The following is a 16,863-nucleotide window of genomic DNA, read 5'->3' as shown; positions in this document are numbered from 1 at the left end:
TCCCAATTTGGTCACTCGCCAACTCTCTTCATGACGCTACAGCACACAAACAGGGAGACGTGAAACCAGTTGACTGCACCTTTTCAAACTGGTGCTCATGCTGTATCACAGGGCAGCATAACACACTGGATGAAAGCGCTATCTGCGCCCTTCAATCTTGCTCCTTTGGTCACGGATGGCTGTGGCATCATCTGGGCTCGGACGTGTGCAATTTCCCGATGATAGGGTAAATACTTTTCTACTGCGCCACTCGGAAGCAAATTAAAATTCATAAAATAGCATTTTATGAACAGTGCTGAAAACTATAGAAAGCCCTGTGGTCTGAATCCACCCTTCCTGGTGTTTCCTTCCTTATTATGTTAGGGTCATAGAATTAGAGGTCTCTAAAAGGTCCTTGTCATTTACTAGCGTCGTCTTATCCAAGATTAATACAGCTTTGGCCAAAAACTGGAAATCAAACCCGAAGTTTTTTTATGGGGAAAATATAATAAAATATAATAAAATGATCACTGACTAATTCCTCCGCAAACCTCACATACAAACAAGTTGCTATTATAATCTGTTCTGATTTGTGCTCCAGTAGTTGTTGGATTACACTCACCGGCCACTTTAATAGGAACTTGTTCTTGATTCTAAGATGATTGATTGGGTGTATGTTTTGTGATGGAAAATGTATCACTGATTTTACCAGTTAAGTAAAAACAATGCCATCTTATCGTTTAATCTGTGGTTGGTAGAAGAGAGCAACTGGACTTGCTTGAAGATTCTTGAAGACGTTTCGCCTCTCATCCGAAAGGCTTCCTCAGTTCTGTCTGACTAATAGGGAGTATCAAGTATTTATCCTCTCATGGATCATCATAGAATCCGAATCAGAATGCTGATGGCTGCATTGTAGGTGGCTGATAAAAGATGTCTTACACTACGTTCACACTGCAAGGCTTAATGCTCAATTCCGATTTTTTTGTGAGGTTGTTCACATTAACAAATATATGCGACTTGTATGTGATCCTCAGTATGAACGAAAAGCGACCTAAAAGTGTTCTGCATGCGCATTGCAGGATACGACGACGTCACACGCAGTGAGCATGGCCAGTGTTTACGGAAGTAACCTAAAGTTTCCTGTGTATGACAGTAGCCAGCATGGAGTACCTGGCGATGATGCAGTTGTTGTTGCGACGGAGCCAGAACATGCACAATAGCCTGATGTTAAGGAGGAGGTTGAGAAGGAAGAGGGCAAGGGTTTTGGCTCAGGCGTTCTGTGGGGTAGTGACTGCAACCTCCGTTCAAAGGAACATCAAAGCCATGTTGTTGTAACTTTTTTTGAGAGACCCGCCGCCTACTTCAGCGCAGAATAGTGACGTTTGTGGCTTGTTGATGACGTGTAAGTCAGATGAATGCGACCTGGCGGTTCAGACTGAAGTCGCATATGAAAAGATCGGATAGGAATCGGAATTAGGACCACATATCCAAACGGCCTGGGTCGGATTTGAAAAAATCGGATCTGTGTCGTTCATATTGTCAATAAAAGATCGGATACAGGTCACATATGGGCGAAAAAATCGGATTTGAGTCACTTCAGCCTGCAGTGTGAACGTAGTGTTAGACACCCACCTCTGTTCAGTGATGGTCGTTCCAGGTTGACAAAAATGAACGATCCTCTCTGGCTAAGATGTCTGCCAGTTTTCTGGAAGTCCTCTCATACTCCCGCACCAGTCGAAGGGAAGGGATCTCATCCCAAAGTGCGTAGAAACATGTCTGTGAAGATTCTCAGTCATCCAGGTACATGGTAATCTGTGGTTGGTAGAAGAGAGCAACTGGACTTCTACCAACCACAGATTGGTAGAAGTCCAGTTGCTCTCTTCTACTATGTACCTGGATGACTGAGAATCTTCACAGACATGTTTCTACGCACTTTGGGATGAGCTCCCTTTGACTGGTGCAGGAGTATGAGAGGACTTCCAGAAAACTGGCAGACATCTTAGCTAGATAGGATCGTTCATTTTTGTCAACCTGGAACGACCAGGGCCACATTCACCCTTGCCGAGGCCCTGGGCAGACACACCCCCGAGGTCCCACCCCCGCCTGTTGTCAACTGCGCTCAGCAAATTCACCCCCTCAGACGTGTTTGTCTAACTAGACACAGAAACTTAAATAATGACAGTGGCACAATTAGAAATACTATTGAACGATACAACTTGATCTCCATCAACACCTATTTAATCGAGAAAAAGCAATGGTGAAATAGGCAACTGCATGGTGAAAAAATCCATCAGACATCACGGTTAACAAGTCTGGGTAACTAAAGTTTAGCCTCGAGAAGCCTTTGAATGAGTGAGTCAATGAACAACATGGCAAGAACATAACCTCGGCCTACAACGGTTTCTTTAGTATTCAGAACAAGAACATTCATTCGGTATATAACCGTTCGTTTTCATTTGGGAATCCAGGCGACTTTTAACTTGTGAAAACAAAGAGCGATAACAAAGAAAGAAAAATATCTTGCTTCTCAGAAATAAATCTCAAAATGTTAGGCTATGTGAAACATTTCATCCTTTCACACACGTAAAGTCCCAAACAGCAGTGGCACGCAGCTTTGCGCATTCAGTTTGACAGCCATGGGTCAACTTACAAGGACACTTTCCTACTTTTCTGGAAAGCGAAGTCATTAATTCAATCATTGAACTCAAGCTGGCGTAGCGTGTGAAGACATGGTGGACAGTGATCATATTGACAATGACGGGTGATTTATGCGACGGGACAAGGTGGGCTTCCTTACGGGTGGCGAAATGCATCAAAAATGTTATCAATATGATCAAAACTTCTGAAAATATCGTTTCATATTTTCCGATCTCGCTACCTCCGAGGCCCCGGGCAGCTGCCCATGAAGCCCATTAGGATAACGCGTCCTTGCTGGCTACATGGGGACAAATGTATGGCAAGATGGCGCCCTATTGAACACCAATTAAAACATGTTCCGTTGAAGTCTCTTCCTTTCCTAACCTCTAAGAAAATACTCCTAAACATTACTAAGAACCCTCTCATTTTGAACTCTTTCTCTGCATGGCGTGAAGCTCATGCTGTCATCGGTCTGAACATCTCTCTGTTTCGTAAAACTCCTCTGTGTGATAATCCCAGCATTTCCCATCAGATTACAGATGGAATATTGAGCCATTGGGTTCGTAAGGGCATAAAAGCAGTTGAAGATCTGTATATCCAAGATGAATTTTCAAACCTTCAACAACAACTAGAGAAATTCAAATCGTTTCATATTTTCCGATCTCGCTACCTCCGAGGCCCCCTAGTGGCCGAGGCCCTGGGTAGCTGCCCATGAAGCCCATTAGGATAACGCGTCCTTGGGAACGACCATCACTGAACAGAGGTGGGTGTCTAAGACATCTTTTATCAGCCACCTACAATGCAGCCATCAGCATTCTGATTCGGATTCTATGATGATCCATGAGAGGATAAATACCTGATACTCCCTATTAGTCAGACAGAACTGAGGAAGCCTTTTGGATGAGAGGCGAAACGTTTTCAAGAATCTTCAAGCAAGTCCAGTTGCTCTCTTCTACCAACCACAGATTACTATGTACCTGGATGACTGAGATTCTTCACAGACACGTCTCATCATTTGTTTACAATTTTCCTTGGAACCTTAGTATTCTCCTCTATGGCAATGTGTGTCTAATATTTTTCACTCAATAATCTTCTTTGGCCCATTAATTCCTTCCCTTTGATGTCACGGCAATCCATTTCCCTTTTCCTGGCTCTTGTAATATTACTGCCTTCCATCAATGTGTTGTAGTAGTCACACAGAGAGAGCCAACACCCCTGTTTGAATACCCACTCACCGGCCACTTTAATAGGAACTTGTTCTTGATTCTAAGATTCCTGTTCTTGGCTGGCAAGAGTGGAACCTAATGTGGTCTTCTGCTGTTGCATGCAGAGATGCTTTTCTGCTCACCACGGTTGTAAAGAGTTACTGTATCCTTCCTGGCAGCTCGAACCACAAATCTGTCCATTTTCCTCTGACCTCTCTCATCAACAAGGCGTTTGTTTCCATGTACAGAACTGTCGCTCACTCAGTCTTTTTTGTTTTTCGCACTGTGTAAACTCGAGAGACTGTTGTGTGTGAAAACCCCAGGAGATTAGCTGCTGCCATCCAGTTTTACATCATGGTTCCACCTCTAGGTGGGTTAGACGTTTCGCAGCAGCCTTCCATTTTCCATGATTCTGCGTGTCAGCTACTGAAAGACCGTACTTCTTGAGATCACTATTGACACCCTCCTAACCAGGTTTTTCGGGGGCGGCCCTGAGGTTTTCGCCCACACGCATCAAGATCAACAACCCTGGAAATTCAAGCAGCACTGTGATGAACATGTCCATACCACCTCAAGCGTCTTACAGCAGTGGCTGTGTTGGTATCGGTGAGGTGGAGCTTTCCTAGCAGGGAGGAAGTTAGAATGTTGGCGTCTCCCCGCACACTGCATACCCATCTAAGCATGGAGCGCTCGTTCCTTTGTATACGATACAGGTCGGCCTTCTTCATAGGCCAGCATTTACTGGCATAGAGCATTGTGCTTCGTACACAAGAGTTGTAAACGGAGCCACGGGTCTTTAGGGAAAAGCTTTTGCTTGTCAAGATGGGGAGTAGCTCACGGAATTTCCCCCAAGCAGTTCGGACCCAAGTGATGGTGGCATCTTCACAACCACCTCCTGCTGGTTCCAAAGGTTGCTATGGGTTCCAAAGGTTGTTATTGCCTGGGTGGTTGTGAGGTTTTGACATCCCTCTCAGCCTACAAAACGCCCCAGTGGCATAGTGCAATATGACAACCTAATGTCCAGCGCCTGGCTTACACGGCGCTTCAGCAGTTTCTGAAATACTCAAACCAGTCCATCTGGCTCAAACCAACACCCATGCCACAGTGAAAGAAAGTCACACTTTGAGATCACAATTTTTCCCATTCTGATGTTTGAAGTGAACGTTAACTGAAGCTCTTGATTTGTATCAACATTATTTGATGCATTGTGCTGCTGTCAAGGGATCGGCTGATTAGAGAACTGCATAAAACAGCAGATGGATGGATGGATGGGTGTATTTAGTCCAAATAGTTAGCTTTTTGGTGAATGATCCATCCATCCATTATCCGTAACTGCTTATCCTGTGCAGGGTCACGGGCAAGCTGGAGTTTGTCCCAGCTGACTATGGGTGAAAGGCGGGGTACACCCTGGACAAGTCTCCAGATCATCGCAGTGGTGAATGATCATCTCATCTCATTATCTCTAGCCGCTTTATCCTGTTCTACAGGGTCGCAGGCAAGCTGGAGCCTATCCCAGCTGACTACGGGCGAAAGGCGGGGTACACCCTGGACAAGTCGCCAGAGCATCGCAGTGGTGATCAATTAAGAAAAAAAAGTAATAATTGCAGCACAATTGGCCTGGTATTGGAAAAATAAACCTAAAAATAATAAACAAAAACTAGTCTTGTATCCAAAAAAAAGTAGCATTAGGTTCCTCTTCCTGCCTGATAGGAGTGGAACCTGGTGTGGTCTTCTGTTCTTGAAGCCCATCCAATTTGAACCCACACCCAACACATTTTGTGCATTTGGAGATGCTTTTTCTGCTCACTGCGGTTGTAAAGAGTGCTCATTTGAGTTCTCTTAGCCTTACTGTCAGCTTGAGACAATTTGACCCTTCTCCTCTGACCTCTCTCATCAACAAGGCCTGCAGAACTGGATGATGTTTGTTTTTTCCACACCATTCTCTGTAAACTCTAGAGGCTGTTGTGCCTGAAATTCCCAGCAAATCAGCAATTTCTGAAAAGATTTTTGTACTGCAATGTGATTGGCTGATTGGATAATTGCATAAAGAAGCAAGGGTACAGGTGTTCCGATGAAAGTGGTCGGTAAGTTGGAAGTATGATAAAGTTTGTACACCCCTACTCTACTTATTCATAGGTTTGTCTGTGTTGTGACCATTTTCTACACTGTAGAACAGTAGTGAAGACATCAAAACAATGAAATAACATACAGAACAAATAAGTGTTAAAGAAACGAAGCGTGTTTTCATATTTTAGTTTCTTCAAAGTAAACGTTTACCTTGATGACACCTTGTACACTATTGGCATTATCTTAACCAGCTTCATGAGAGAGTCACCTGGAATCCTTTTCAATTAAAAAGTATGTCTCATCAAAAGTTAATTAATGGACAAGGTTTTTTTTTTTTTCTTATTCATGTATTTGAGATCAAACAGTAAATAGCCCTATTCGACACCACAACTGTAGTAATCCATACATATTACATCAAGAACCACTCAACTAAGTAAAGAGAAACGACATCCATCATTACTTTCAGACATGAAGTGCCTTTTAATTAATATAAACAAACACGCCATTGAATTAGAAGGTGTGTACAAACTTTTGACTGGTACAATATATAAATACTTGGGTGATTTTACAGTGATGCTTGAAAGTTTGTGAACCCTTTAGAATTTTCTATATTTCTGCATAAATATGACCTATTTATGCAGAAATATAGATTTGGTCATCAGATTTTCACACAAGTCCTAAAAGTAGATAAAGAGAACCCAGTTAAACAAGTGAGACAAAAATATTCTACTTGGTAATTACATATCTGTGAGTGGCAAAAGTATGTGAACCTTTGCTTTCAGTATCTGGTGTGACCCCCTTCTGCAGCAATAACTGCAACTAAATGTTTCCGGTAACTGTTGATCAGTCCTGCACACCGGCTTGGAGGAATTTTAGCCCGTTCCTCCGTACAGAACAGCTTCAACTCTGGGATGTTGGTGGGTTTCCTCACATGAACTGCTCGCTTCAGGTCCTTCCACAGCATTTCGATTGGATTAAGGTCAGGACTTTGACTTGGCCATTCCAAAACATTAACTTTATTCTTCTTTAACCATTCTTTGGTAGAACGACTTGTGTGCTGAGGGTCGTTGTCTTGCTGCATGACCCACCTTCTCTTGAGATTTGGTTCATGGACAGATGTCCTGACATTTTCCTTTAGAATTCGCTGCTATAATTCAGAATTCATTGTTCCATCAATGATGGCAAGCCGTCCTGGCCCAGACCATACTACTACTACGACCATGTTTCACAGATGGGATAAGGTTCTTATACTGGAATGCAGTGTTTTCCTTTCTCCAAGCATAACGATACTCATTTAAACCACAAAGTTCTATTTTGGTCTCATCCTTCCACAAAACATTTTTCCAATAATCTTCTGGCTTGTCCACGTGATCTTTAGCAAACTGCAGACGAGCATCAGTGTTCTTTTTGGAGAGCAGTGGCTTTTTCCTTGCAACCCTGCCATGCACACCATTGTTGTTCAGTGTTCTCCTGATGGTGGACTCATGAACATTAACATTAGCCAATGTGAGAGAGGCCTTCAGTTACTTAGAAGTTACCCTGGGGTCCTTTGTGACCTCACCAACACAAACACGCCTTGTTCTTGGAGTGATCTTTGTTGGTCAACCACTCCTGGGGAGCGTAACAATGGTCTTGAATTTCCTCCATTTGTACACAATCTGTCTGACTGTGGATTGGTGGAGTCCAAACTCTTTAGAGATGGTTTTGTAACCTTTTCCAGCCTGATGAGCATCAACAACGCTTTTTCTGAGGTCCTCAGAAATCTCCTTTGTTCGTGCCATGATACACTTCCACAAACGTGTTGAGAAGATCAGGCTTTGATAGATCCCTGTTCTTTAAATAAAACAGGGTGCCCACTCACACCTGATTGTCATCCCATTGATTGAAAACACCTGACTCTAATTTCACCTTCAAATTAACTGCTAATCCTAGAGGTTCACATACTTTTGCCACTCACAGATATGTAATATTGGATCATTTTCCTCAATAAATAAATGACCAAGTAGAATATTTTTGTCTCATTTGTTTAACTGGGTTCTCTTGATCTACTTTTAGGACCTGTGTGAAAATCTGATGTTGTTTTAGGTCATATTTATGCAGAAATCTAGAAAATTCTAAAGGGTTCACAAACTTTCAAGCACCACTATGTTCAGAAAAGTGGGCCAAAGTTGGAAATTCGAAAGGAAAATGTATAGAAATCCTTCAGTGCTCATCTTTGCTATATTTGTGCAATCATGACAAATGTGGAGTTATCGCATGGGAAGAGATTCCATTAGAAGATAAACTGAGAGAGCGAGAGAGGATGTGACGAAGGAATAAAGACTCTTGCAGTACCATTCGGTGAGACTGACTTTGAACCTAATTCGATTTATAGCATCAGAAACCGGCGGCACGGTGGTGTAGTGGTTAGCGCTGTCGCCTCACAGCAAAAAGGTCCTGGGTTCGAGCCCCGTGGCCGGCGAGGGCCTTTCTGTGTGGAGTTTGCATGTTCTCCCCGTGTCCGCGTGGGTTTCCTCCGGGTGCTCCGGTTTCCCCCACAGTCCAAAGACATGCAGGTTAGGTTAACTGGTGACTCTAAATTGACCGTAGGTGTGAATGTGAGTGTGAATGGTTGTCTGTGTCTATGTGTCAGCCCTGTGATGACCTGGCGACTTGTCCAGGGTGTACCCCGCCTTTCACCCGTAGTCAGCTGGGATAGGCTCCAGCTTGCCTGCGACCCTGTAGAACAGGATAAAGCGGCTACAGATAATGAGATGAGATGAGCATCAGAAACCTATTTAGATTTATCGAACAATTAGTGAATGACTGTGTTGTAACTGGGTGAGTGAAAATAAAGAGGCTAATCCTGACTTTGTCCCCATGCAATGTTAAATCAGTGCTGATGCTGATTTGAACGTCATTTCCAGCTAAATGAGATCGTCACGCTGAATGAGGATCAATAATGACGATTCTAAATAAACTATTAGTCTTGATCCACCAAATGATCAGATCTACAAATGACCCACTACAGTGGCTCAATAATAATGACCTGATACTCAAATCAGACTCCTGAAGGAATGACAGCACACGTTCATGATTGAACAGCCCACGAAAGTGCTTTGAATTGGCTAATGCTATGCAATGACGCCGTCCAGTCTAGCAAACAGTGCAGCACAGATAATCAGCAAAACAAGCATAGAATAAAGATTATTTGCCCAAGCAACTTCCCATGCTCACACAAGACTGTGTGCAGAAAGACAGCAGGCATTTATAGCATCCAAACTGCAAGCTAGAGAATAATCCGCGAGCAAACACACACTGCTGCTTTGCATCAGCTTCCCTGCTCTGTCATTCGTTAGTCACATCTGATAAGATAGCATTGATATGCATGGAGTGATTGCTTTTGCCCCGTTACAGCTGTGACAGGGCAACCAGCTGAGGTTGTCCACTCGAGGCCATATGGAAGGACACAACCTCTTTCTGCTGTCTCTCCTCTTCTATCAACAAGACAGCAGCCACTTTTAGCCTGAGGATTGTTGTATGATCTACACTATACAATCCACTCATCCATCCATCCCTTCAACTATCCATTCATGAATCATCTGCCTCGATTCTTCTTCACATCTGTCCCTCGATCTTTGTCAACTCATGCATCCATCTAACCATCTGTCCATCATCTATCCATCCAACCGTTTTTGATTCTGCGCTTTTTCTTCTTTTGACGCCACGTCAACTCATCCATCCATCAACTCTCTCAATTATTCTTTCACATCAGACCCTAAAGCAGATTTTTAGCACCACGTCAACTCACCCATCCATTGTCTCAATTATTCTCTTTCATATCTGATCATAAAGCAGATTTTTAACACCGCGTCCACTCATCCATCCACTCAGCCCTTCCCTCCCTTCATCTATCCAATCATCCATCAGCTGTCTCAATTATTCTTTTTCATATCTGACCATAAAGCGGATCTTGTAGTACCACAAACTCATCCACCCATTTATCCATCCATCAACTTGATTGTTCTTTCACTTCTTTTTCTTTTAGTGCCACTTTAACTCATCTATCAATCCATCCAATCATCCATTAACTGCCTCACTTCTTTTCTTTCAAATATAAGCCTAGTGCCACATTGACTCATGTATCTATCTTCCTATCTAAAATCCATCCTTGCATTTCTTGAGTCTTGATTCTGCTCGCTCTTCGCATTCTTTTAATGCCACAACTCATCCATCCATCCATCCACCCATTAATCTGCCCACCTATTCCATCCATCCAACCATCCATCCATCTAAACAATTATCCAATCATCCATTGATTGTATTAATTCTTCTATTTTAAATGACCCTAAATCAGTCTTCTTTAAAGTGCTCCAATAACATATCCATCCATGTACCCATCCACTGATTCACTGATCCATCAAACATTCAGTACCTCCGCCAAGGAGGTTATGTTTTCGGTAGCGTTGGTTTGTTTGTTTGTTGGTTTGTCTGTTAGCAACATTAGGGGAAAAGTTTTGAACGGATTGCTCTGAAATTTTTTCCAGAGGTGTGACTGGGCACAAGTAACAATCCATTAAATTTTGGCGGTGATCCAGATCACCTTCTGGATCCCGGATTTTTTTAAAGGATTCTTGGTGGAGGTCTGCGCTCTCCGAGTGCTTTTCTAGTCTGTACATCTATTCATTTAACTGTCTATTTATTCAACCTCTGATCCAAACATCCATTCATTCATACATTTATCTATCCATCTATCTGTCCAATTGTTCATCCTTTCATTATCCATCCTACAGTCCGTCCAACATGCAGCCCTATATTCATCCAACATTTCATTCACCCTTCCTCTCACCCATCCATTGACTGACTGTCTTGGTTCTTCTCTTTCAAATCTGACCCTGAATCAGTCTTTTAGTGCTACACCAACAAAATGATTCTGTCCTAGTCTCTGTATGGTTCTGAGATCAAATCCCAGGACAGCCACAAGGCCACTGTCGGATCCTTCAACATGACGCTCAGTGTAATTTTAGTCAGCGTTTCCACTAAACACAGGATCCATGATGGATGCCTGTTTATGCGAGTTGAACTTCCTGTTGGCTGTTTTTCGTCGTTCTGGGATTTCGATAATTTCCCGTTTATGAAACATTTCTATTATACAGTCCCTACAAACAGCGTGCAAATTAGATCTAATTAAATTGTAATTAACTTACAAATGGTGTATGAATCCTCTGGAGTCAGCAGTCTTCTTTCTCAATCTCGCTGAAGCAAATGACTTAAACGAGAACTCAGAAGCAAAGTATTCGTCTCCATGAAATCAAAGACAATATAATACTTAAATCCACATGCTTCAAAAGGTACAAGTAGTGCACATTTGAACAATTTACTCAATTCTTTTACAAGTATCCAGGTTAAACAAAGCTCTCTGTGGCGTTATAATTACAGTTTGGATTAAGTCTCTCAAATTTCACTCTCGGCTCTTTCGCTCTGCTTTTGTTCTTTGGAGTACAAAAAACCCCATCCTCATATGTATCAATATTACATTTCTGTTCATTCAAAAGGGATTCATTTTCAGTCTCATAGACCCGTGGATCATCATTCAAAGTACGCACAGGTATCACACACTGACAAAAGTCCATTCAGCCACTCAATAATAGCAGCGTAGTGGGCCGCATCTGCTTGAAGTCCATTTCTTTTCAATTTGGAGACATTTCAATTATCCCCAAGAAAGTGCTGTGAGCACGAGTGGATGTGAATGAGGATTCAAAAACTTAATTTCACTGGGCTTTTTCACAATCGGACACTTGCAGGCAGAAAACCAGTTGCATAAAAGCCAGCCAGACAACGAACACCAGTATTACTTGTAGCCGATGACATGGGGAATTGAAAAGAATCACTTAAGGTCTGTTTACGCTTTTTGTTTGCAAGGTACATGGTGAGCTTTATTTCGTTTGCAGACATTTTTCTCTCTCAAAGATAGTGTGGCGAAATAGTTTTTTGAGAAAAGATGGACACATGGAATTACAAGTGGTATGGAGTTTACAAGATACAGCGTTCCCCTGGGTTCTGAAAAATATTCTCCACTTTTTTCCTTGAAAAATCAAGTCATTTAAGCTTACCATTAGGAAATTATCTTGCATCATTTCATTTAGTCCATTTACTTACTAACAAAAACTCCAAGGAAATATAGGTTGCAATATTTAATATAAAAGATTGTTTTATGGAGCAGTTCTCTAAAGTGGACTTGTTCCCCTTTTTTTACAGTCATTTCCAGATGCAGTTAATGAAATAAATCAAATGCAACGAATGATATTTTAAGTTTAAGCATATGAGAACAGTATGTAATATATTTTTGTAGTCATTCTCTTGTTTACAGATTGTTCTATAGCTACAGTTATGTCCATAAATATTTGGACAGAGGCAACATTTTTCTAATTTTGGTTCTGTACATTACCACAATGAATTGTGAACAAAACAATTCAGATGCAGTTGAAGTTCAGACTTTCAGCTTTAATTCAGTGGGTTGAACAAAATGATTGCATACAAATGTGAGGAACTAAAGCATTTTTTAAACACAATCCCTTCATTTCAGGGGCTCAAAAGTAATTGGACAAATTAAATAATTGTAAATAAAATGTTCATTTCTAATACTTGGTTGAAAACCCTTTGTTGGCAATGACTGCCTGAAGTCTTGAACTCATGGACATCACCAGACGCTGTGTTTCCTCCTTTTTAATGCTCTGCCAGGCCTTTACTGCAGCGGTTTTCAGTTGCTGTTTGTTTGTGGGCCTTTCTGTCTGAAGTTTAGTCTTTAACAAGTGAAATGCATGCTCAACTGGGTTGAGATCAGGTGACTGACTTGGCCATTCAAGAATATTCCACTTCTTTGCGTTAATAAACTCCTGGGTTGCTTTGGCTTTATGTTCTGGGTCATTGTCCATCTGTATTATGAAACGCCGACCAATCAGTTTGGCTGCATTTGGGCACACAGTATGTCTCTGAGTACCTCAGAATTCATCCGGCTGCTTCTGTCCTGTGTCACATCATCAATAAACACTAGTGACCCAGTGCCACTGGCAGCCATGCATGCCCAAGCCATCACACTGCCTCTGCCGTGTTTTACAGATCATGTGGTATGCTTTGGATCATGAGCTGTACCACACCTTTGCCATACTTTTTTCTTTCCATCATTCTGGTAGAGGTTGATCTTGGTTTCATCTGTCCAAAGAATGTTCTTCCAAAACTGTGCTGGCTTTTTTAGATGTTTTTTAGCAAAGTCCAATCTAGCCTTTTTATTCTTGAGGCTTATGAGTGGCTTGCACCGTGCAGTGAACCCTCTGTATTTACTTTCATGCAGTCTTCTCTTTATGGTAGATTTGGATATTGATACGCCTACCTCCTGGAGTGTGTTGTTCACTTGGTTGGCTGTTGTGAAGGAGTTTCTCTTCACCATGGAAATTATTCTGCGATCATCCACCACTGTTGTCGTCTGTGGGCATCCAGGTCTTTTTGCATTGATGAGTTCACCAGTGCTTTCTTTCTTTCTCAGGATGTACCAAACTGTAGATTTTGCCACTCCTAATATTGTAGCAATTTCTTGGATGGGTTTTTTCTGTTTTCGCAGCTTAAGGATGGCTTGTTTCACCTGCATGGAGAGCTCCTTTGACCGCATGTTTTCTTCACAGCAAAATCTTCCAAATGCAAGCACCACACCTCAAATCAACTCCAGGCCTTTTATCTGCTTAATTGAGAATGACATAACGAAGGAATTGCCCACACCTGCTCATGAAATAGCCTTTGAGTCAATTGTCCAATTACTTTTGGTCCCTTTAAAAACAGGGTGGCACATGTTAAGGAGCTGAAACTCCTAAACCCTTCATCCAATTTTAATGTGGATACCCTCAAATGAAAGCTGAAAGTCTGGGCTTTATGTCCATGTCCATTATATAACTATAACTTGAATATGTTTCAGTAAACAGGTAAAAAAAAAAAACAAAATTTGTGTCAGTGTCCAAATATATATGGACCTAACTGTAAGTCTTAACCTCCCAACAGAGGCAACCATGCTTTGGGATAGAATATCTTGGTACTGTACTTCACTGGTACCGGATTGCATCAGTATTCACAAAGCGTAGACAAACTGTGGTCCCAATTCACTGGGACTATGCTTCCTTTTTTCACCTATGTTTTGCAGCCAGTGGTGCTTATTGCAGTAGAGTTCAATGAGACTGGAGTTCATGTGCTGCATTTATGTGCCATTTATATAGCGTATTGCTATGGAGGTGGCATCATTATAGTTTGAAACCTCCCTACCCTAAAAATGAATTAAACTGTGCAATTCTGTAACTGATCATTCAACTCTTCTTAGATTCACTTTCCTTTTCCTTGGGGGTATTATCCATCCATCCAGCCAGCCATTCATTATCTACACTGCTTATCCATCAGGGTCATGGGGGACATTGGAGCTAATCCCAACTAACTTCGATCAAGAGGCGGGGTTCACCCTGGACAGGTCACCAAACTATTACAGGGCCAGCACTGAGGTGAATAACCATGGCCTAATGTTTAGAGATGCAGCTTTGGGACCAAAAGGCTGGCGGTTCAATTCCCTGGACCAAGGCACCTAACTCCTGACTGCTCGCTGGGTTGCTCTGGGTATGTTGTACGTCACTCTGGATAAGAGCATCTGTGAAATGCCATTAATGTAATGTCACACTCACATGGGCAATTTCAAGTAGTCAGTTGACCAGGTGTGTTTGGACTGTGGGAGGAAACTCACTCAGGCACGTCAAGAACCTGCAAACTCCACATAGAAAGGCTGCAAGATTGAACCTTCTTGCTGTGACGAGACAGTGCTCACCATGCTTTCCCTTGATGGTGTTAATAATCAATATAGTTTTGAGAGACATTACTTAAAAAAAAAAGTCTATATGGGAATAATTTTGTTCCAGGAAAGGCAAGTATCTCGTCTAATTGTAGTGAAACTATTTGCATTATTGTGTGTGGAGTTTATTGATATAATTTTTGCTGATTTTCCAAAAGGGTGCCAATAATTCTGAAGTTGACTCAATACATTAGGCATCCTAGGCTATTTTTAAAGTAAAGTGAGCTATATAACAGATAAAATGTATTAAAGTCTTCTTTGTAATCTTGGGTATGCCAGAGCTAGTGAATAATCCTGCATTTCCTCCAAGCTTGCACAGATCTGTTTGATGATCTGTTTCAGTCTGTAACATGCGTATCAGCTCGCTAACGAGGCCGTGACGACAGTCGGCTAGCGATGATGAATGTATATATTCCCGTGACACTGACGAATCCCATTTTCATTCTCGGGACTCTTCATGTTTTCAGACACAATCCATTTTCTCTCAATAAGCAGCCTGCAATCCCATGCTGGAAGGGTAATTCTTCCTACACAAACTGACCAGAGGAGAGGCCGCTGCCGTCATTCAGATTGAATTCTCACTGCTTGTGATGGGGTCATTGCCTTAAATCACATATTTCTATTCAATAGTGTGTTAGAAGGATTACCGTACGGCACGCTGGTGTAGTGATTAGCATTGTCGCCTCACAGCAAGAAGGTTCTGGGTTCGAGCCCCGTGGCCGGCGAGGGCCTTTCTGTGCGGAGTTTGCATGTTCTCCCCGTGTCCGCGTGGGTTTCCTCCGGGTGCTCCGGTTTCCCCCACAGTCCAAAGACATGCAGGTTAGGTTAACTGGTGACTCTAAATTGAGCGTAGGTGTGAATGTGAGTGTGAATGGTTGTCTGTGTCTATGTGTCAGCCCTGTGATGACCTGGCGACTTGTCCAGGGTGTACCCCGCCTTTCGCCCGTAGTCAGCTGGGATAGGCTACAGCTTGCCTGCGACCCTGTAGGACAGGATAAGCGGCTACAGATGATGGATGGATGGATGGATGGATGGATTACTGTTTCTAATAATAGACTAAAAGTAGTCTGATGGGACCAAAAAAAAACCCCAGAACATTCGAAGATATTCAGTCCAATAATTCCAGGTATTTAAAGGGGGTGTGGCTTCTGAGGCTGTAAATCAACACCGAGGTTGTTTATTCACATTCTAAATGTGTTAAAAAGTATTGAGATAAACATGATTCTGTTGCATAGTCAATTCTACCACACCAAAAAAGCACTTACGATGGTCGTGTTTAGATTCAGACGTAACTAGCAGACAATTAAGTTTATAATGAACACTATGGTTGATTGAAGTAAGCAGTAAAGTCAGGAGAAAAAAATAAAGGAGAGTTCATGGATATCTTTTTCCTTTTGGTGACCTTCCTGGCTTCTTTGAGACTGATGTCTCAGATTATTTTCAACTTGTTTGGTTGGTCCATGTCTTTCTTTGGTGCCAATTGCTGCACTTTCCACAGTGTGGGAACTATTGCAACCTTTGTATCTGGATTTTCTCTTCAGTCTTGTGTTGATGTTGACATATTAGTCTTGGTTCAAAGGTGATTGAGGAGGGGCAACTCCCAGGATTTGTTGTATACATCACATTTGGAAGACTTCAAGCTTTTCCATGTCTCCTGCTTATCTTGAATTTGTTTTCTTTCAGTAAAAATCTGCTCCTGCCCTGAATGTCTTCTGTGGATGGCACTTTGTTTTCTTGGACCACTGACTCCAGAAATTTGGACTCCTTGACTTGCTAGATTTAGGCTACATCCACACGGCAACGAGATTTTTTTAAAAATATCGCATCCACATGGGCAACGGATCAGTAAAATATCAGGTTCATATGGCAACGCAACGCTTGCGGAAAACGATGCAATACACATGCCACACCTCTATGTGTGCTGTAAGACGGTCCCATCAGAGACACCAGAACAATAGAAGTAGACACATGCGCATAACTGCACATGCGCACAGTGACGGTCACTGTCACACGCACATACTTTCTCACTCCCTATCCTATGGATATAGTCCCTTTAAATCACGTGCTCGTTTTTTGAATGGAGACGCGGAAAGAGGAATGAACGGGGGTAGATGGAAG

This window comes from Neoarius graeffei, chromosome 18 (assembly GCF_027579695.1).
Source record: "Neoarius graeffei isolate fNeoGra1 chromosome 18, fNeoGra1.pri, whole genome shotgun sequence".
NCBI classification, from domain to species: domain Eukaryota; kingdom Metazoa; phylum Chordata; class Actinopteri; order Siluriformes; family Ariidae; genus Neoarius; species Neoarius graeffei.
The sequence above is the reverse complement of the archived record's forward strand: the minus strand, read 5'-3'. Positions refer to the sequence as shown.